Source organism: Cricetulus griseus, chromosome 4 (genome assembly GCF_003668045.3).
Source record: "Cricetulus griseus strain 17A/GY chromosome 4, alternate assembly CriGri-PICRH-1.0, whole genome shotgun sequence".
Lineage (NCBI taxonomy): Eukaryota > Metazoa > Chordata > Mammalia > Rodentia > Cricetidae > Cricetulus > Cricetulus griseus.
Window position 1 is genome coordinate 202,999,411 of NC_048597.1, and position 19,172 is coordinate 203,018,582.

At 37.7% G+C, this 19,172-nt stretch overlaps 1 long non-coding RNA gene and 1 other non-coding gene across 6 annotated transcripts in view; one reads left to right on the forward strand and one right to left on the reverse strand.

Moving 5' to 3' along the window:
• Nucleotides 1-19,172, reverse strand: part of LOC103161027 — a 235,096-nt gene that overhangs the window by 102,795 nt on the left and 113,129 nt on the right. For all 5 annotated transcript variants that reach the window (XR_003484487.2, XR_003484489.1, XR_003484486.1 and 2 more), the window contains one exon: nt 15,715-15,869. This is a non-coding gene — a long non-coding RNA (uncharacterized LOC103161027). The remainder of the gene's footprint in view (nt 1-15,714; nt 15,870-19,172) is intronic.
• LOC113835253 lies at nt 15,707-15,870 on the forward strand. Its single transcript, XR_003484629.1, has one exon. It is a non-coding gene; the product is annotated as a U1 spliceosomal RNA (small nuclear RNA).

The following is a 19,172-nucleotide window of genomic DNA, read 5'->3' on the forward strand; positions in this document are numbered from 1 at the left end:
GAAGGCAACAACAATTAAAAAAGAAAAACAACAGAGGGGGCCAAGTGATTAATACAAAGACCTTTGAAACTATGAGCCAAATAAACATTCCATCTTCATAGGCTATTTTTTGTCTCTACTATTTTTTGTAGTAACTGATTCAAGGAATGGCTATAGAAACAGGAGACTTGTAAAATTGAAATTTAGGACTCAGATATAGCAAAGATACCTTCTCTGTTTCCGCATTTATGTCTTCCTGATGCTTTGTTCCTTTTGAATAATGGGTAAAATAGTTGTTGACTGGTTCATAAATACATTCTTCCTATTGGACAACCCCATTGCTAAAGGATCCTCTTTTTCAACCTCTAAATTATCATCATGATGAGGATTATGACTGACTTGTCACGATCATTTGGCTCATATGAACTGTTCATTATGACCATAGGGAAATCAAAGATTGACCACTACTGAACTTCTTCTTGCCCAACACTGAAGAGCGGAATGAGAGAGTGAGAAAGAGAGCCTGCAGTGAATACATGATGGAAACTAGAGCATATCTAGCAGTCAGCCTAATGCTACAACAACAATAGGACAACGCTTCTTTCTACTTTCTTAACATTTGTAAACAGGTCTTGTTTAGCTTACCTTGGGTTAGTTTTACTCATAGTCAAAAAGATTTTAGTTAAAACATTTCTGGAAACCAAATGTCCTGAGTTATTGAAAATGAAACTTAATAACAATTTGCCCCACAGTTTTTCAAGTGGAAAAGTTGAAGCTGGGTTTGTAGTCATGTTGCCTTGGGCTTATCTATGAAATGTAGACATGGTTTAATAGGGAACCTTCAGTCTTTCTTGGGAAAGTCAAGACTGCTTATGCTCACATATATAAAATGAGAGAGGGCAGCTACTAATTGACTACTATTGTTCATCTCTAGTCTGACCTTTCCCTGAGTCAATAATTTAAGAGCATGCTCCACAGCCCAAATACAGCACGAGTATTTTTTCCAAGATGCCATTAAATCTGTTGACTTCAGATGCTACTCTGATTTTTCAGCACAGCATTTTACTTAGCAACAAATGAGAACTATAGAAGTAAGAATATGATTTATTTAATTATGCCACATGTTTATAAGATATTGTGAAACTGTTTTACAATCAGGTCATGGCTTATGATAAAGTATCAAAGTTAGAATTTTAAAATCCTGAATAAATTGAAACTCTACATACTCAGTTCATTTTCATGTTTATCAGATACCACTTCCCTTCCCTATCATGTGCTTGGCACTATTCATAAGAGTTAGAAGACAATAATAACCTCATAGACTTCCTCACTTCATGAAAATAATCAAGATGTAAAGTAAGCAAAGAAGCATAGAAATAAATATATTATAAAGTAAATTATGCAACTATGAAGCAAGAAAGTAAAGATTACTCGCTGGCTCATTCAACAAATTATTTTAAGCATTGACTAACAGCTATGTACCATTCCAAACACCATTGCAATTGGACCCTTTGCAAAGGGTCAATGGCCATAGGCATTATGGGTCCTTGATAATACCAACTCAACAAGGACTAGACTGCCTACCACGGAAGTTAAATACATTGTAGTCCAAATATAAGCTGTTGTGACAGATAATTTTTTCCCAGGGAGATAAAGCAACGTTTTGGTTCTCAGTTATTAATTTAGTGTGCAAATTCCTTTATGTTGTTCAATCAAAAAGGAAGATCAGAGGTATCCATATAGAAATGGCAATAATATTTCTTCTTTCCTTTGATATTGTAGACAAAAGATTAGGGACACTTGGGCCATTGTAATATCATAAACAACATTGTATTAGTCCATTCTCTTGATGAAATCACATAACTTGGAGTAATAAAAGTAAAAAGTAAGTTGGAACCATTGGGAGGACAGCATTCTCTTAAAATACTGAAGATAATCTGTCTTATCAGTAAAATTTCTGACTGTCCTATGGCCTGGGATATTTCAAAGTAAACATTATAGCATTATTCATTTTCTACCAAGAAGAAAAAGGCACAGTCCTGTAAGACCTTTTCAAACTGTGGTGACACCACTGTCTATTCCTGGAGATATTTCTCTGACCTTTTACCATTTAATTAGATCCAGCTTTGAGTGGGTCCAAGAGCAGTGTAGCAGCCATTTCTCCCAAATTGAAAGATACCATGAGAGAAGACAGAGGCTCATAACAAAGTGAGAAGATTCCAAAGTTCCCTCCTCAAGGGTAGATGGGCAGAAAACAATGACTAGGGAAGACTAGACTCAGGCCAGCTCAACAGGTACAGATAGGATAGAGAACTCCACTCCACGGCTGCAGTTTTCATGAGTCTTCACTCATGATGGGTGCTTTACAGTGATGTACTTGCCTTTAAGTCATCCATGTTCCTCTGTTGAGATCAGGCCATGCACTGCTCTAAGTTACTCATATTGAATAGAACAGTTATTTTGTAGTGGACTTGCCCTGACAGACTCCATTTTATAAGCATCTTAGGACTCTATTTTAAGGATGGAGGATGACTCTGCGGCCTGGGTGACATGTAAATAGTGCCATCTATCCAGTACCTTTCACATGGAACAGACTGATAAGTGCCTTACTCTTGGGATTAGAAAGGGTGCCACTTTCAAATTTATCTGGTAAACTGGGATCATAGGAGCACATAACTATCTGGAATCATTGCCTAAGAAGTTGCTAGACATAACAGTCTAAGGATCTGGTGTAACTCCCTCATGTGCACCTCCACAAAAAAGTGGATTACCTAACACTGTCATGGAAACAGCGCCTACCAACCAGAATCTGATTATAGAGTAGAGGAGTTGCGGGAATGGCAGCCAGAGAACACCCAACTGTCCAGGGACTTCAGTTTGTCTCTGCTTCTACTATTGAGGAAGCCCATTCAGCTTCCATCTGCTGGTCCTTCTATTCATCTGGGCTCAGCCCTGTTCTTTCATCTCTGAGGCTGAAGTCAACTCTGCAGCTCTGCTTCAACCTGTGACCCAAGATGGCACTATCAGCAACTCCTCTCTAGAATGTTAAAGCTCACTTAATTACATCACCCACATAGGCCTTAGAATTTCTCCTAGCTGTGCACTCTCAGGGTACTTTACCTCTTTAACCCTTCATAGCTGTTTTATAATGTACATCTAGATAGAAAGAAGACAGACACATACAGAGATGCATAGAGACAGAATTGTTTTGTGATATTCAATGCGTTGTTTGAGAGTTAATACTAGGAATTAAGTTTAGAATGAAAGAACCTGCTTCTCTTGATCAACTCCATCAACTATTGCCAGTGAAACTGTCATTCCCTGTGAACTTATTGTTACTCAATGGATTCAAACATTGTAGAAAGATACAAACATCTATGTCTTTGATATAGCACATTCCTGACATCTTGTGAGTAACCCTACTACAATCATTGGTTCATCAAGCTAGGCTTGAGTGGAATCCTTTCTTTGATTGTGTCCTATCATAGAAAATAGTTTTTTTTTCATGTTTCCCCAGAGAAATAATGCAACAAACAAGATGTGTTTATGTGCTCTGTTATAAATGGCTTAAAATCAATTGAATCATCTCATCCAGAGAACCTGGTGTCATTGACAAAATGATAGTGGTAAAGAATTACTATAGTGATTTCAGCAATGCCTCATAGTGAAAACACAATGCAGAGGCTTGCATCTCTGTCCCGCACTTCTGCTCCAAGACAGACCCACACAACACAGCCTGTAAGGAAACAGTGGTATGAGAGTTTTCTAAAATTCACTTGCCACTGTGCCCTTGGTCATCCATTTACTCAGAACAGAAATAGCCGGAGGGTCAAATTAGTGCAAAATCTTGACAAGGGCCAAATACCTGTTGTTCAGAAGTGTAGAAAGAAGGAACATTGTAGAAGCAGCACAAGGGGCTCTAAGAAAAAGGATGACTGGGAATGATTGTAGGTGAAGATTCTTATGTTCTGTGCTACTTGCTAATGATGCTAACCAGAAATCCATCTTCTCCAAGCAAGAAATAAACAAGTCAGTATGCAGAGTGATTTATCCAAGTGAATTATGGCAGCTCTAGAACACAGAACATATAGCCAGAGCTCCAAACCTTACACACAGTAAGTAGCTAAGCGGAACTGCCATGGTGGTAAGAAAGCAAGCCATAGATAGGCCCACCAGCATGGCTGAATACTTTAAGACTTGTTTAGTTATTTGCATTGGTGTGGGTATACAACCTCTAGTCAACGAAGCCTGAAAATGATTCTACACTAAGACATCAGTCCTTGATCCTAACCACACATGCTATACCAAAGTGACTTCAGTAGCCTTATTCCCCTCTCTTTAGAACAGGGTTCATCCATTTTCTTTGTGTTACACTTTCCTTTTTGTCCCTAAATTTTCGCTCAGAATCACTATGCAAAGTTAAAAATATCAATACATTGTTGTGTCATGAATGGAGCACTGCAGTAGAAGCAACATCAAGGAGTCTTTTGCACCAAGTGAAGCTGCCACACTGATAGAGCACCAGAACACCCATTGAAGGTAATGGTGTCCTCCATGTGAGAGTGGCCCTGGATGGCTGTCATCTGTCCATACAAGTCTAATTTCCACAGTTGTAGAAAGTCTGGTTCACAGAAGTGGTGCCGTTTTAGCCAGGCACATATTAAGAGACATTAAAGCTTAAGTTATGGTTTTTAGTCCTGTTGCTCCAATTAGTTTCTTGGGGCAGGAGATGGGGAGAAATCATAAAAAGGTGGGAAGAGAAAGCTGTAGACAAGCAGGAGTAATTAACCCTGATCATTAAAAAGAGATAAAACAGCTACAAGTGGATCATAAAAACTAAACTTGGCTCGCAGTGATTCACTGGGGAGTTTTTGGAAATGGAGATGTGTAACAACCATGTCCTGAAAGAAAGATACAGAGGCAAGCTTCCCCATTATCCCCACCAGTAAGCACCCACAACAGCAACCATGCTCACTGGGAGTAGAAAAGATAGACCATGTGCCTGAAGCTCAATTCAACCTTTGTGTAGGTTTCATGGGTTAAAGGTCTACTCTACTATAATCCTGAACAGTTGCACCCAGAAAATTGTCACATAGTCAGCTCTAATGACCAGGAGAAAGATTGTAAGGGACAAGTGTGCTGCATTGCTTTAAGCCCCATCCCAGAGCAGAAGTACAGACTCCCAGGCTCGGGGCAAACAGCAGTAGATTGTGTATAACTAGCTTCTCCTTTAAAGTTTGAATTGTACAGATGACAGCTACTTTGTCAGCAGTCATAGCCTCATCCCTCTGATGATAGTCTTTACCTTTTGGATGTCAGGGTACAAAGGACTCCATCCAGTTTTTCTAGTTCAGAGTAGCCCTGGAGGAAAACCCCATGACATCCCTCCTGGGAAATGGGGCTTTGATGTGTACAAGTGGCATTTGCCCACTGACAAGTCTGCTTCCTTCACCTTCCACAGAGGCAGTGCCAAGCTTATTTCTCATTAAACTTTCTCTACACAATTCTCTATCTCAAAGCAGGCTACTGTTTCATATTCTTTATTTGGTGCTGTGGACAGAACATAGGCAAATGTTTGCCCATTGAACTACACCCTGGTACTTAGGTAAGAATATATCTGGTGTGAATTCAAATGCAGAATTCCAGACCTCCAGGTCTTCCTTAACCCACTGATTACTGTATAAGACAGAGAGGAAGCCTGATGTGGTGCACATATGTCAACTTAAAAGGCCATATTTTCAAAGAGCAATACTCTTGATGCACTGGAACAATGGGAATTATTCTAAATTGTTCAGAGTTCTATTATACTGTGAATTTTAAACCAAAACCATTAATGAGAAATATTGTTACATCAGACCTTCGCTATCTGGTTAGCTTGGCCACATGATAAAAAAAGAAAAATACATTAGTGCTATAAAGAATGGCATCCAATGAACATTTTACCAAATACTAGCTACTTATCTGTGAAAACATCCCATGAGAAAATATGGAATTCTTCGTGGCTTTATAAAATATGAACAAAGCAGCTTCCACTTTATAAGGCTGTAAAGAATTCCATGTTGTCTTTGTTCTCTTGGCAATAGGTCTTATCTGAATTCTAAGAGCTCAAAGAATTAACATATTTTTAATCCAAACTTTGAAAGCATCCATCTCAGTGCTTATTGTGGCTGGAAATCCCCCTCCCCTCTCAAACACACTTTGAAAAACAGAAGAGAAGCATCTGAGGGTGTGCCAACCCCCATGCCGCTCAGCAAAATTAACACTTCACATTTTATTACTAATAAGATGTCCTTAATAAGTGCTCAAGTGGACTAAAGATATAAAAAGCATTGGTGTCTTTGTAACTGCTTTCTTCTCAGGAGTGTAAAGAACCTCAATCAGAATTAAAACATGTGCAAAGCTACTAAAACAGGTTTCTTTTCCTTTAGGGACAAAATGGATTTTACTATGCAATGCCTTGATACTGTGGATATCTTTGATAAGTGACATTATGCTAGCAACCAGAAATAGCCTTTAAATATTTTATTCTCTCTCTGGGATTTCATGGGACTCAGGATACCCAGCTGCCTTGAAAGTGATTATTCAACTATAGGAACTTAATTATTGTCTACTTTAAACAAACTTACCTCTAATGGCAGATCATTGGTCAACACATTTGTTTTCTCTAGCAGCTGTGCAAAAACAACAGAATGCAGGTTGGAACAATATTGATGAGAATTTAATGGGGGCCATTACTTTAGTTCCTTGTATCTGAAATTGGTGAAAGCTAGGTATTATGAGAACACAAGTTATAGACTACTCTGACATCTCAAAAGCCATTCTGTTTAGAAAAGATATTAATATATAGGGCTCAATAATTGAAATACTGATGCATTTTTGGCTTTTTAGCTAAAAACCAAGCAATTACTGGTAGTGAAAGCTTTATCTCTGTGTCACTATGTTTTGGCCTCTGAGACTGGTTTTCTATAGATGTCAGAATGAGGGGTCATTTCCATAGCTGCAGGCCCTTTAAACATCACTTCAGCAATTGGGAGCACTGCCCTGTTCTCCTTGTTTGTCTCTTGTCTTTCTTTTCCCTAATAGGCAGACTTCTTCAAACCATTGACCTAGATCTTTGCTATGGTTAAGGAAAGTACTGCTATGTGCCAGATCAGAATGCTTTTCTTAGAATAGGCCACTATGTGCCTGTTTCATCTGGCTTCCTCACCCTAGGACTGCATTTACATGTCAGTCTTTACCCTGATACTGGTTTGACCTGAACTCAATGGCAGGCAGCAGCTTATAACCATGACCAGGGCAGATAATGCAAGGGATACCCTCTGGCTATCCCTCAGCTCCTACAAGAGGAAGTTCCCTCTGTGTGACAAATCTCTAATATTGCAGAAAAAAGCACTTGCATGAATGAGGATACATCTCAAGGGAACTGAAACTAGAGCCCTTTCTTATGAATGCAAGTGCCATGGCAACCTGGTTCATCAGAATCATAAGAATCATCTCCATTGCTCCAATGAAAAACCATGACGTCTAGCATGGCTCTCTTCCATTGGAACCACTTCTGTATTATTTTTTTGAGCAAAAATATTTTTATATCTGCAAGGTTGTTATTATATAAAAAGCATCCAAATTATTTTTGATGTAACTAGGCCATAATATAAAATGTCATTTTAAAGTTTATTATAAGATTATATAGAATAGCAGCTATCCATTTTGATTTGACTCTCACAAAGAAATTCCTAGATGTTCATACTCATAGGGCACTCCACTTAGGAAGCACTCTATTACTGGGTTACATCCCTAGCCTCCAAGCTATCTAAATTTCTCATACTAGGCATGGTGACCCTCTTGTTGAGTGGGTCTTAAGTCCAAGTAGAGAACCACTGGTTGCTGCCAATCTATGTATGCCACTACTGTACCTTCAGGGTTATCATGTCATACTGGTCATTGATGTGATTCATAGGATCATAACCAAAATGAGAATTTTGGTTGCCTTTCTCCTTTGCCAGCTTCCATGGCACCTTTTGGTACCATGAAAATTAGTCCTCAGAGAGAGGATATTCAGATCAATTCTAGTTCAGGAGCCTCTGGGCCCTATATGGTGTCTTCATCAATCAGAACTTATTTTCTATCTCTTGTGAGTATCCAAAGGCAAGAGCAATAGGTCATATGTTTTTGCAATTTCTTAAACAGCCCTGGGCAAGAACTCAAAAGAGGAATTCTCATGTCTGCTATTGGGGTTTTTGAAAGGTAGTGTTTGGCTCTTGGACAACATGCCATTTGCTCGGATAAGAAAAGCTCGCCTTAAAACTACATATGGATATTTATACTTTGACTTACATGTGTTCTAGGGTGGGGTTTTTTGTTGTTGTTAATAGTCAGTAGTATGATTCTTTGAGGATTTTAAAACCACCTTATTGTTATTTTATCTACCCACCTCCTTACCCTCTAGTTACTGCATCCCCCTAAGGAGCCCCATATCTCCAATCAGATCAATTGTACCCTACTATTCCTCTTTACCCTCCTTGCTCCTTCTTCAGAACTAACTCCCTCACTTTCCCTAAGGAGCTTTCTTTTTTCTATTTCCATGATCAGATTACTTGCACGCTGATATTGCCCTTCCTATTGTTCCCCAACCTCTCTATCCTAGCAACCGCCCCATTTTACTTTCTGGTTTCTATAGTTACTGCAGGCTATGCATTCACATCTGAAGAGCTAGGAGCCTCCAGTAAGAAAGAACATGCAGTCTTTATCTTTCCGGGTCTTGGTTATTTCACGCAATTCAATTTTTTCCATTTTTACCCATTTAGCTACAAAGTTCATGGTTTCATCTTTCTTTACTACTGAATAGCATTGCATCATGTATATGTACCACATTTTCATTATTTATTTGTATTTTGTAGGACATTTAAGTTGTTTCCATTTCATAGCTATTGTGAATAAAGAGTGAACAAGGCTAAACAAGTATCTACGTAGTAGGATATTAATTTCTTTGGATATATGCCAAGTAGTGATATATCTATGTCATGTGGTAGATTTATTATCTCGATAATTCTCTACACTGATTTCCATCATGGCTGTACCAGTTTGTAATTCTACTCATAGTGAATGAGGGTTCCTTTTCACTCACATTCTTCCCAGCATTTGTTGTTAGTGGTTCCATTTATCTTTGCCATTCTGACTGGGGTAAGATGAAATCTCAAAGTTGTTTTCATTTACATTTCCCTAATATTTCTTCTTTTAAGTATTCAGTCATTTTTTTTTGGATGGGCCATTTGGGGGGATTGGTTACTTTTGTTGTTTCGATTCTTTGCTTTTTGAGTTTTGTAAACTTTGGATATTAAACCTCTATAAGATGGATACTATGAGTTTTAATAATCCTTGAAAATCCCCTTCTGAAATATGTAAGTAAGAAAAATAAAGTGAATTATGTAAGCACAGTACATCAGCTACATGAGTTATACCAAATTCACTGGATTATTCACCAGAATTTGTAGAAAATTAAAGTGTCAAGTGCAGAGCGATGCGGTGGAGTCTGGGGAGGAAGAAAGAAAAAACAGCTTCCAACAAGATGGGATGCCATAGCCATCTGGATGAAGCTGGTGGGGTGATCAGAGGTTAGGAATGTTCACATGGCCAGTTCAAATGGAGCAGTTATAAAATAATTGCCGTTGAATAACTTTTTAAAACACAAATAAAAAGCTGTTCATAAGTCTTGTGAGGATGATCATTTGAAGGTGGAACATTCCTGGCAGGACACAGTGTAGATCAATGCTAGGAAAACAAACAAAACCAGAATGCCCAAAAGTTAAGATCTCAAAACACACAGAAAGGAAAGAAAGACAGTGATACTTTCAAGTCACCCAGGGATCCTCTGAAATACTGAAATAGTGCAAAGAGAGTTCCCAGACATTTTCTCGTGTCTCTTCAGTGAGCATCTTATTCAAGTCAAAATGACCACAGTCATCCCAGTAGTCTAGAAGATTTACACCATGAAAGCAACTAGCAACTCCATGATGAAAACAAAAGGAACAGCTACTGCAAGGGGACAGATAAATCTCTCAGCTTTCTCTTAACCGAATTGATGAAATCAGCACCTAGATTTAGTTCCCAAGCCTAAATGGATTACCACTGTATTATTAATAAGAGCATAGGAAACAAAGGCTATTTAATAAACAATACTCATACTCTTGAAGACTGCTTTACTGGGTAAATGTGTTACAAAATGACTTTTGTAAGTGTATGTGTAACTCTGTATTTATTGTATACATTCGAATTTCTGCTGATTATTCCTGATTTATTGTTGGCGAATCGACAGTAATATTATCTGAAATTAGTTTTACATGTTATATATTAAAATTATCCTATACTTTAAAAAAATAAAACTCATGAACAGCCTAAAAATGAAACATGCCTACTTAGTCTACTTGGTCAGCTCAGGTTGCTGTAACAAAGACCGTACACTAAATGGCTGAAACCAACAGTCACTTACTTCTCAAGTTCTAGAGACTGTAAGCACAGGATCAAAAGGCCAATCTGGTTGGGTTCTGGTAAAGAATCTCTTGGTGACATATGAGCAGCTGCTGCCACGATTTCTCACATAGTGTAAAGAATGAGCTCTTGTCCCTTCCAGCTCTCATATCTGTCTATGACTACTGCCCATAGCTCATACACCCCATCTGCAAAACCACTAGATATACTAAGTCATAGGGCTTCAACATAAAAAAACGAAGGTATGAGGTCAAATATTTAATCACTATAGATCACACATTTAAATATAGACTCAGAGTTTTTTAAACCAAAAGCTGAAACAAGAATATAATGTACACATATTTCAAAAGTAAAAAATAAATAAATAAAAATAAAGTTTTTTAACTTTAAAAGTAGGCCATGAGGCATCCTTCCATGTCCTAAAAAACATGCAAGAAATTCCTAAAATTCCTGAGAACACTGGATAGAATGAGAAAAGGAGAGCCAAGTTGCCAATTAGGTCTGTATTTAAGGACATGAAGCAGAGCACATAGTCACTAAGGTACACACATTTCAGAGAACCAGAAGCAGAGGGACACCTCTCAAGGAGAAAATGACCATCTCCTGCTACATAATATGAAGAAAATTTTAGCATGAAGCAATGTCTGCTGTCACCATGATGAAATACTAACACACATTACATCTGAGCGTGGCTCACTACCCAGGACAATGTGAAACGGATCTGTGCACAGAAGCTCTGAGTACTCTGCCCATTTTAGCTGCCTGTTGAGGATTCTTAGCCCAGACCCGTGAGTCACTGGGATAACTGCAAAAATTGCCAAAATAACCTCTGAGAAGCAGATGGTTCAGAAGGCTTCTGTCCAGATGCCAGAACCCCATATGCTTGCCAATCTGTGCTTCCAGCATGCACCATTATACTTAAAATCATATTTTTCCTTTTGCTGCCATGTTCAGTCTAGCAGAATTAACAAGGTTCTAATATTTTTCTAGAAAACAAGAAACACCACGGTCTGTTTGCCTTGTTTTTATAAAAAGATAAGTGAAAAGTAAGTGTCAGACACCTCCAGACCTCCAACATAACCAACAGCTTGACTATTTGGGGGCTATCATTGTGAAGTGTTTTTGGCACATTTTTATTTTGACAGTGCCATTGTCCCTTCTGGGCTTCTCAAGCTCCTTAGTACAGGGAAGGATGCTCACTGATTCCTCTATGAACCTTCTAGTAATCAAAACACAGTTGTTGGCAAAAAGAAACTCATTTTAGATACTTCATTTCTAAGGACCAGAAAAGTATATGATTAAGAAGTATATTCTTTACTTGAGAACAATAGTTAATTTTCTTAGGCCAACAATACTTAAGCTCCAAGGCAATGAAACATTTGCTGCCATGTCTAAGGCTCAACTTCCATGTTAACAGTGTATGCATCTGCAGTTATCAGCAGCATTGGGAGAAATGAACTATTTCCCAATACCAAGCTGAGTGACCACTTTGAAGCTTAGAGACACTATTGCTCAGATCTGAGTCTTCATAAGGGTTTTTCTATTGACTTGTGTACTTGTTCCAGGCCCAGGCTGCTCACCTTCTCTAGGCTCTAACACTATTGGATGTTACAATGCCAAAAGTTCACGATTCTGTGTAATTATACAATGTTCCAGCATAAGATTCTGAAGCTGCCAGTTATTATAAATAAAATTTTCACATTCCTTCTATACTCTCAGTAATTTGGGAATCACATCTCTGTGTCGTCACAGTAGAACGAAGCACCCATAAACACTCAACTACTCAACAAAGAAGAAACTAATGTTGCTTTCTGTGAATGTTTGCAATTATAGATTGATAACATATAGAATGATATGTTGACTAGATTAGCAAATATGAAATAGCGTGGTTGGGTTTCTTGTTTGATGTGGGGAGGTAGAATGTTTAGAAAAAAAGCATTATATTGAGATATGTGAATTTGAATCTATGATTCAAAAGTCAGCATTATAACACTTCAATCACAATTTAATCAAATTGGGAAATATAATGATTTCAGTCTAAATAACTCTTGAAACTGATTTTCTTTTTGTTTATTTTTGGTGGTTTTTATTTGTTTGTTGCTATAATTGTTGTTTTCACCTGTAGCTATCTCAAAAGTGGACTGGGGAGATTGGAAAATAAAAAACAACATTTAGGACACAATGGGGTAGATTTGGAAATTTTTCTCTTTTGAGTAGATAACATTTGAGGCAACCTAGTCACTAGGCAACATTTAAACATGTTTAGCATGTGGAGAACTATTTGTATATTCCAAACATAAAGTCAACATTGGGGATGAAAGTTAAAGACAAAGATCGGAGCATATGATTTCTATGTGCACATGTCTTCTGCCTTCCCCTCTCATGTTTGCATTCCACTTGGATTCTTAAAAAAAGATAAATTCAGAAAGAATTTTCTTGCTCCAAAATTGAAGCTGAAATTCAGCAACATTAGAGATAAAGACTTAAGTCCCTAAGCACTTCGTCCCATGGTATTTCTTCTTCCCATGAAAGAGATGGGAAATTTGGAAACACAGATGATAAAATAAGAAATGTTTACTTTGAAGGGTTGGCATTAAAGAGACAACCTCAAAAACTAAAAATGAAATTGCCTCAAAGTGAAAAGTTTCTGCAAAACAAAGAAAACAATCAGCCCACAGAAAAGGCAGCCTACTGAGTGAGGGAAAATCTTTGTCAACTGTATTGATTCCAGGAGGTTAATATCTGAAGTCTATGAAAAACTCTAAATACAAAACACCAACAAAGCAAATTGTTCATTATTAATATATGTGCTACTTAAATGATTAGATAGTTCTCAAAGAAAGAAATACATATGGATAATGGATAATGGATATTTGAAAAAAATTGAATAACATTAGAGATATGGAAATATAAACTGTTTTGAGGCTACCTTTTCCTAGTCAAATGGCGATTGTCACCAAGAGAATAAATAAGAAATACTACTGAGGATATGAAGAATGAGGAGCTCCTATTCACTGCTGGTGAGACTGTAGCTGCTACATCCCCTCTGAAAGCCAGAAGGGGTTTCTTCCAAAAACTGAAGATAGGCCAGCTACACTACTTCTCCTACAGACTGAAAAGAATAAACCAGCCCACCACAGAGATTCACATTCGTATCTATTGCTGTATTGCTCACAATCTGGAAGGTATAGAACTAGCCTAGATGTCCATCAAAACATAAATCAATTTTAAAAACCCATAGTAGAATTTAATTTAGCTGTAAAGAAGAATAAATACATGACGTTCATAAGAAAAAGGGTGAAATTGGTGATCATTGTATTAAGTGAAACAAATTAAACTCAAAAAAGGAGTAATATAAGGTTTTCTATCATATGTGGAATCTGGATTTTGCATGCATGTGTGCGTGTGCGTGTGTGTGTGTGTGTGTGTGTGTGTGTGTTCATGACGTGAAAAGCAAAAGTGGTCTATGTGAGGAATGGATAGATCTAAAGCAAGGAGGAGGGAAAATGAGAAGATAATAGAATATAATAGAAGGGGGATTGCTTTTCCATAGGAAGGGGACCAGCAAGGGTTGAGAAATCAGGAGGTCAGTGGGAGTTAAAGGACAAATATATCGATGTATATGTATGAAAGTGACACAATATTACCCATTTCTTTGTTTACTAACCAAAATATTTTGAATTCAAAATTCAAAAATTTTTAAAAGATTTTTTTAGTAGGCATAATGTAGCTTCTCACCAATATACACTATTTTGCCATACTTCAAGACCACATTTTAAAAAAAACCACAAAGAAATCTTCAATGAATATTTGTAGCCTTAATGTTCCATATTTCTTTCCAAACAATAAAATGCATAGTTATGTCACCAGGGTCATGGCATGCCCCATTCCACTGAGAGCAGAGACTCAGACTCCTGAGAGGAGATCGGGAATTTCCCTTGATACAAAGTCTGGCATTCACCATGGTTCCTAGTATTTAAATCACTAATCAAATGCAGACATGTGGGAACTAGAAAAAGAGAAAGTGTGAACCTCTGTGCATGCTCCAGCAGCCCACAGCAAGGACCCATGGACCACTGACAGAGATGTTCCACAGTCATTTGGTGAACATCTGTTCCATCTATGTTGTTACTTGGCAGAGCTTTACAGATATGTGGACTGTACTCCTTGACAATCAATTTGAAGCTTTGTTTAAATGAAAGACTGATTTAAAAATATATGCATGTTCTTTGTAAAGATGGAACTAGGGTTGAAGATGTAGAAAAGTGATCAAACATTTGCCTGGCATATACAGGGTCTGGGTTCAATCCCCATCACTGCAAAAATAGAAAAAGAAAAAAAGGACAAACATATAGCTAAGTCAATAGTCAAATGAAGCAACTAGTCACAAAAAGCTATAGATATATACAAGATCCACATTTTTATTAATTTATTGTTTACATTCCATTTCCAGTTCCCCCTCTCCTCCCACTCACTCCACTTCTCCCCCATGCCACATCCCATCTGCTCCTTGGAAAGGTAAGGCCTTCCCTAGTAAGTCTACTAAATCTGTCCATCATCTCCTTGAGACAGGACCAAGGCACCTCTCCACACTCCCACCCCTGTGTCTAGGCTGAGCAAGAAATCTCTCCATATAGAATTGGCTCAATCCACAACCCTAGAGAAGCTAGAACCCTCTTTCAGAAACAGATGGAAGTGGATGGCAGAAATCCACAACTAACCATTCGGCCAAGCTCCTGGAGTACAATCGAAGTGAGGGAGGAGCAATAATATAAGCAAAGGAGTCAAGACCATGACAGAATTAGCTGACCCGAGCTAGTGAGACATCACTGAATCTGGTCTGACAAACGGGGAGCCTGCACAAGACCAAACTAGACTCCCTTAATATAGGAGCCAGTGGTACGACTGGGACAATACATGAGGTCACTGGCAGAGGGTCCAAGATCTAACTCTAAGATTCATATTTTTAACATCTGTCTCAGAGATGAAACTATTTCAGTGCTGAAGTACTTCAGTAAGAGGATAGGATTGTTCAAGAATCTGATGTCTTCAAGATTTTCTATGAATTTTTCTTAGCAATTCTCTCAGAAAAGCCACTGATAGATTAGTTTCACTTACCACAAGAAACTTGTATAAAACCCTTGGAGATAGTCCTCCAACTTCCAACATTTCATCAAAAACTGAATCCAGCTTGAACTTCAAAAAAGATTTAGGTAAGAAATTCACAAAAATCTACCATAAAATACTTACCTGGAAGGGGAAATAATCATGACCATGAAGGTGGTTTTCTCAGGCTATGGCTCATCTATTGCACTCCTGGACGTGCTGACCCCTGAAATGTCCCAAAATGCAGGAAACTCAACTGCATAATTTGTGAAAGTAGAGGACTACATTCGCATCCTTCCCTGTTAAAAAAAAAAATCCATTGTAAAGTTGTATCTTCATAAATACTGGTCATAGACATCTTATTAAATTATAGATAGGTAGATAGACATACATAGATCACATACATTTCTCTAACCTTGTCTTAGACACATGTTACAAATGATTGTTGATATATACATACAATATGTCTTGTTACCCTGGCTTTCTCTGCTATCATTCTAATATAGCCAAGCCCACTTGCCTAGGGATAACCATAATAGGCTGGAAAATTCTACACCAATCAGCAATTAAGAAAGTGCCCCCTTGACATCCCCACTATCAATCTGAATAAGACAGTTCTTCAACTGAGGTTCCCTCTTGTCACATCTGTTAAGTTGGCAATCAAGGTTATCCCTCACATTACTCTTTTAAGTCTACCATGATGAACAGATTCCCTATGCCCTAAAGTTAGTAACATCCCTTGAGAAATGGGCATTGAGTTTATGATGTAGATTAAACTCCTCACCATTTTACCACAGGGTTATCACAGAATAACTTTACCATCTCCCATCACAGCGTAGTGTAAATTTCCTCTCTCTAAACATTAGATGACATTTACATCAAAACACAGAATGAAATCAATACTCATATGTCACCCTCAAACTGTTCCAGCACAGTTAATTAATAAGATGAAAGATAAATATGTATATGTAAATTGTAATCATTTGCCACTGCAACTAACTGAATTTGAAATCACAAATAATTCAAATAACCATCTTCTCCTGGAAACCCAGAAACTCTAATTATGAAAGAAAGTATTTTTATTCTATTAGACCCAACTCCTTTAATAGAAAAGCTAATTATATTGTGACAATTGAAATGGGTCAAAAGTTCAGATGACAGAGAGGAGAAGCAAATCAATGAGTGTTCATTTTCCACTCAAGCATCTATAGAGTCATTACATTCTTCTTGTTTCTGATTTAAGTCCCCCATTAATATTCCCAAGATTAAAGCCTAGTAATGGAAAATACACACAGCACCATATTTTTACTTGCTCTTGACTATGACTCAAAAGTTTGGTCTTATTAACAAGTCATACATAAAACAAGTCATAAGTATGACTAACTGGGAGCTAAATTCTCCATGAATCCATACAAAAGAGAAGACTTAAAGATTTGATTAATCACAGTTTTTACATGCAAAACGAAATAATGTAGCTGACATGATCAACAATGTCACACTTCCAAACAATAGTAAATATCTCTACTTAAAATGTCAGAAATATGAAAAAGGCAGCAGTGGGTTTTTTTTTTTTTTTGCAATAGTGAAGATTATATAGATATTTGAATTCCTGAAGCACAAAATGAAATATAAAACAAAAAACAAAAAAGAATTAATTTGGTATCTATTAGTATCCAGCTCAGTTCTTTCCTTCCTGGGTAAATAATTATAAAATATATAGTAGTATCTTTCTTCTCTGACTTAGTGTCCTCTTCATCTTTCTCCTTTAGCACCACTCACTCAGTTGGCCTGGTACTAGCAGCAAAGAAAATTCTTCCTTTGCAATTTGTTTCTCCTCTTGGTTCCTCCAGGCTTGCATCCTATCTCCCTGCCCTCAATGAGAAACTTCGGTACCAGTCAAGGCTCTCTGCTGCTGAGAAACTGTACCAAGAGCATAGATTGTTCAGTGAGGTGGAGGCAGGAGTGTACCTGGAACCACCATCACAGCACCAACTGGGAAGAAAAGCCTCTGTTATGACTCATACTAATGATCTTTACATTTTAATTAGAAATCTTTGAGTTAAGATTACTCACAGAAGCCCTAATGAGCAAGAGGAGATTTCCCTGCTTTTGGAGTGTGAGAAAAAAGCAATAAGCTGACCTGAATCAGGTCAAAGTAAATATCAAGGAAACTCATTAGAACTTTCTGATTTGCTCCAAGCTGAAAATACCAGAAAGTTCCACTTCAAAGCCAAGAAATATAAGGTTAGCAATGAAAATAAGCTACCAAATAAATGTGAAGAACTCTTCCATGTCTCTGTATTTGTCTCTCCCCAACTCTCCTCTCTCTTTCTCTCTCTTCCTCTCTCTCTCTCTCTCTCTCTCTCTCTCTCTCTCTCTCTCTCTCTCTCTCTCCCTCTCTCTCTCCCCCCTCTCTCTCCCTCTCTCTCTCTCCCCCTCTCTCTCTCTCACACACACCTTTTCATTATATTCCCTATGCCTAAGCACCTACCCTTCCAAAATGCAAATGTCTAAATCTACAAGGTTGATCCAAAGTATGAAGATTTCCCCAAGATTAAATATTTCTCAAAGCAAATTGAAGACCATTTTTTGCTTTCTTTACCTAAAAATACCACCAAATACTTTCCTAGATGAACATAGCTTTCTGTTTGATCATTGTAAATATCAAGATCAAATGTAGACACTAAAGAATGCTGGGAAACTTTTCCTTAAACTGAGAGTTCCTTTTAGAAACAAAGACCCTGCGATAAGAAATGGATAGTTTAAAAAATATATGACTTTCTTGGGAGAAAGTGTTCTGCGGGATTCTGCTTTCCCACCAAAAATGACATTGGAATGAGCATCATCATTAAACTTTGACCACAAATTAAAAGTCATCCAATAGAATAATATCAAGCCCAGGATCACTCCACAAAATTGCATTGAGTTTCTCCTCAGATAGAAATAGATATCCAAAGACAAGATAGAAGTAAGTAGCTTCTCAAATTTTTCAAATCATTATCATTTTTTCTTATATTTATCTGGAAATAAGGTCACATGTAGCCTAGGTTGGCACTTAACTCACTAAGTATATGTAGCCAAGTGCTATATGACTTTTCCTGGTGATGCACATACAAATAGTGATTTACCCCAAATAGGGCACCAACAAGAGATCAAAGAAATTATTTCATCAGAGTACTATTTGGTGAACCAATCAATTCACTGGACTTACCAAGCATGAGTGACAAGCAACCACAGGAGCACAGATGACTCTAATACAATTACATCATCAAAAGATCCACCCTAACGTTGATAAAGACTCATCTCTGGAATTCTCTGCAAAACTAGGATGGAGTTAGACTAGTCAGTGTATCTACTCCCCATCAGTTGTAACTGCTAGTTGTGGTAATGTAGTGTTTGTACTCTAACAAATAAAGCTTGCCTGAAGATCAGAGGGCAGAGTTAGCCACTAACTAGCCATAGAGTTCTGGAGGTCTATACAGACAGGCAGTAAGTGCCATGGCTGGATGGAGAGAGGAATATAGGAGGGAGGAGATAGGAACGCCATCTCTTTTCAGTGGGAGGATTTCATAGAGGTAAGTGCTCTAGTGGCTGCTCTGATT